Source organism: Hydra vulgaris, chromosome 12 (genome assembly GCF_038396675.1).
Source record: "Hydra vulgaris chromosome 12, alternate assembly HydraT2T_AEP".
NCBI lineage: Eukaryota > Metazoa > Cnidaria > Hydrozoa > Anthoathecata > Hydridae > Hydra > Hydra vulgaris.
The window spans coordinates 32,971,029-32,975,401 of NC_088931.1; positions in this window are offsets into that span (position 1 = coordinate 32,971,029).

Here is a 4,373-nt window from a genome sequence, read left to right on the forward strand (position 1 = left end):
ATCATAAGTCATTTTGGCGTTGAAAACAGTTGTGCAGTTGTCAGAGCGCATAAGTGTTATTATAAAAACACGATTATTAACTTGTATAATTGTAAGCATGCATACTTTTAAAAAGAATTTAAATTAAAAGCATCTGCATCCTTTTAATTTAAATTCCATTTAAAAACATGCATACTTAAAAATTAACTGGCTTAATCTGTCAAATTCTATACGAGTTTGCTAACAGAAATTATACTCTTGCTTTGTTCATTGACTTGTCAAAAGCTTTTGACATTGTTGATCAAAGATTCCTGCAGCAATTAGATACATATCAGGGGCGGATCCAGCTTTTTTTAGTCTTTGAGATAGCTAACTTCCAGATATGGAGCAAACACCAAAATGTTTATATGTTTATACTTATGTCAAATAAGGATGCTTTGCAAAATATTGCGATGATTGGAGGCTGGGAACAAAAAAACCCCAAATTTTGTGCCCCCCCCCGTGCCCCAAACGTGAGAGCAACAAGTTGATAAAATATTTTTTGTACTGTTCTCAACTAGACTTATATTCATCGATAAATTTTAAGTTTCATAGTATTATCTTTTAGTGTTCAAAAATAATGACTATATAAAATTTATAACCCCCTCAAATTGAGGGGGGTTTAAACTTTATATGGTCATAACTTTTAAAAGCTAAAATATTTTACTATGAAATTTAAAATTTATCGATGAATATTAGTCTAGTTAAAAAAAATGCAAAAAATATTTCATCAACTTGTTGCTCTCACGTTTGGGGCAGGAGGGGCACAAAATTTGGGGTTTTTTTGTTCCCAGCCTCCAATCATCGCAATTTTTTGCAAAGCATCCTTATTTGACATAAGTATAAACATATAAATGTTTGGTGTTTGCTTCATGTCTGGAAGTTAGCTATCTCAAAAACTAAAAAAAGCTGGATCCGCCCCTGCATATGGAATAATAAAAAACAATATAAACTGGTGACAAGGTTACCTTTTAAGTAGAAGACAAGGAGTATTTTATGATTCAACATGTACAAAGTTATAAACAATAAGCCGTGAAGTTCCTCAAGGCTCTGTTCTTGGACCCGTTACTGTTTCTGATTAACGGTAATGATAACTTTGGGTACAGAAAGTCGTAACAAAAAATTTAACAATTTGTTTTATTTTTTACTTTATCTATTTATTTATTCTAACAAAAAAATGGCAAAAAAAATCGGTTTGGTGAATAAGATATTATTCTTTTTAATAATTTATAATTATATAGTCTGTTATTTATAATAAGCTCGAGTATCCTTGAAAATATTGAATAGGTATAGGTCTGTAGTTAAACTGTATAGAATCATCTGTAGTTAGATTGTATAAAATCATCGCGATTTTTTTATATAGGGACTATTCTTGCTATTTCTAATTGACAAGGAAAAATTCCAGTTGTTAGTAAAAGATTAAAGATTTCAGTTATTTCTTTCTTGTCAAATATTGCTTTGTTCATTTTTATTTTAATCTTTTTGGAACAGCGGTGTTTTTTTGTAATCGTTTTTTTTTCCTGTGACTTCCCTGAGACCTACCATGTCTTTCTACTATTTCCTATTGAATTGACATTGTTCTATTTTCTATTGAATGTTGAGGTCAGATTATAATTTTTATTTGCTTTTTTTACCGATGTTTAAAGTTTTCGAAATTAATAGTTATTTTAACTTTAGGAAAGGATATTTTCTATTGTTAAGTTGTATGCTTTATTAGCAACGTTGCACTCAAATAAAAAGTTCAATCAATTTCTGTTAATAATTCACGAAATTTTACAATAGATTGGTTGTTTATTTGTCTTACATATGTTTCAAAGGAATCGCTTGCTTTAATAAGTAAATTAAAGAGTAAGTTATAAGAAAATTTGGAAATTGATTGCTAATGTCAGTTTTCGTTATGCCACTTTTGATTCGACAAATCATGCAACTGCTAGCGATAAAGTTATCAATAACTGAAGAAGTTTTATTCTAAAGTAGAGTATTTACAAATCGTTTAGTGTAGGAATTATTGTTTATTCTTTGAATGGTAAAATCACCAAAGTTAATGCATTTTTTAATGACTTATGACTCAATGGCTTAATGAATTTTAATGACAATATATTTTTTAAGTATATTTTAAATGCGTCAAAATTAGGTGGTCTGTTAAGAACAGTTTTAAAAATATTTTAGGTTTTTTGGTTGATAATTTAAATTGTTAATGACTTACAATGAGCGTCATTGACACTAAGATTTAGTAATTTTCTAAAAGTAAAAGAACTAAGAATAAAAATACACACGCCCCCGCCAAAGCCATTTTTCTAGGATCGGTGTATTAAATTAAAACCTAATATAAAAAAATTCGAGTTCAGCTATCTTATCGCTATTTTGACACCAAGTTTCCGTTAGACAGATTACACTAATGATGTAGTTTAAGTTCTTTAATATTATATATAGGGATTCAAAATTTTTACTCGCCTGTTCAAGTTTAATGCAAAGTTGGATGATGAAGATTTCAAATACCTTGAAGCTTTACTTAAATAAAAATAACCAGTATTTTTTCAAAAGTTATTATAAAAGATCACGTCACTGTCAAAGTCATTTGTTAAAAGTATTGTATTTTCTCGAGTAGATATATCAAAAAAAGCAACTGACATTAGTAAAAAGAAGGCAACCTTCTATATATAGTCTACTTTTTCTTCAAAAGAAATTACCATATTGTATTTTAATACAATTAGATAATCTGTTTAAACACAATAATTTTTTTTTTTTTTTATAAAAACGTGTCAACATGTACATATACGCCTGATTTTTGACATTGACCCAATTAAATTTTTTTTTTTTAAGTTTTAAGTTACTCTTCTTTAAATGGTTCCATTCTTTTTAATTTGCATATATATCAAAATTGTGCAGATAATAGTACTTGAAAATAAACCACACACTATTTGATTAAATTTAAGATCTAAATTAAGTTTAATAATATAAAAACATTGTAGTGTCTTTCGGGAACATTTGAAACTACGGGGGGAATGCAAAAAGCGAACTTGAGTCAAGTTCGACTCAAGTTCGCTTGCATTCCACCTTAAAGCTTGTAAAATGAAAGTTTATACAGAACTTTTTTTAAATTCTGTGGTTCTTCATAAGTATTCTTAGTTATTTTTTAAGTATGTAGAAAAGAAGGCTTTCACATCTCCTTTTGCATTAAAACAGGTTTCACATTAAGACAGGTTTTTGAATTTATAGGATTAAGGGTAGAATGCAAGAAGCGAACTTGAGTCAAGTTCGTCTTGAACTTTACATTGTAACCAATAAGCGACAAAGTATTTTTTGAGGGGAAAGCCCATACTCTGTCGCTACTATTGGTTACAATGTAAAGTTCAAGTTGAACTTGACTCAAGTTCGCTTCTTGCATTCCACCCTGAATCACGTTGATATTCAAAATACTGCAATTTTTTTAATTGCAACTTTTAGAATAAAAAAAAGCTTTTAGATTTTCTTCGGTTTTGTTATATTTAAAAAAAAAAAGATAAACAAAACTAAGTCTTTATTTTTTTATAGAAAAAATGGTAATGTTTTTATTATTTCTATTATAAATATTCCGCAATTCTGTCAGGCATCCTGTATTTGTGTATTATATCTTATATCTGTACAATGACCGGAGTAATAAGTTTGAAAAAAATACTATATTATACTCATTAATAGCTGTTGGAACAAAATTTATTTATCTACTAAGGTAAATTTACTGGTGAAAAACAGACTATTGGTTAGCTTGGAACTTCTTTAACATCTCTTAAAAAAGCAACTGACATTAGTAAAAGTCATTTTTACCTAGGTTAGCCTTATTTTTAATTTTGATTTAGGCATCTCTTCTTTATGATATTTATATATATTGTATGAAAATTTTAAAATGTTTAATGAGTTTTTCTGGACTAAAAAAAAAACGACGATATTGCTTAGAATCAACCACGTAGCCAGAAGCAAAAATCAAGGGGAAAGAAAACTATTTTAAATTGAGAAAAAACGTATAACATTTTTTGTTATTGATTTGAAAATAAAAAATATTTAAACTATAAAAAACTTTTTTAGTGGAAGACAAAGCGTTTGAAATGTAAATAAATACACTTTTTTCTAAAAAACATTATTTGTAAACATTATTTCCTGGAAGGGGGGTTTTACTTCACTACATTCATTCTCTACATACTACATACATTCTCTATATACATTCTCTGGGATAAGTCTTACACAAACTTTCCTCATGCTGCTCAGAAAATTAATTTTTTTTATTTTATGCAGAGTTAATTCAGGGGGAGAGACTTTTTTTACGTCGTACTCACGCTAAACGGCCCTGCTTATAATTTAATGTTTTTCATCTGCTCCGT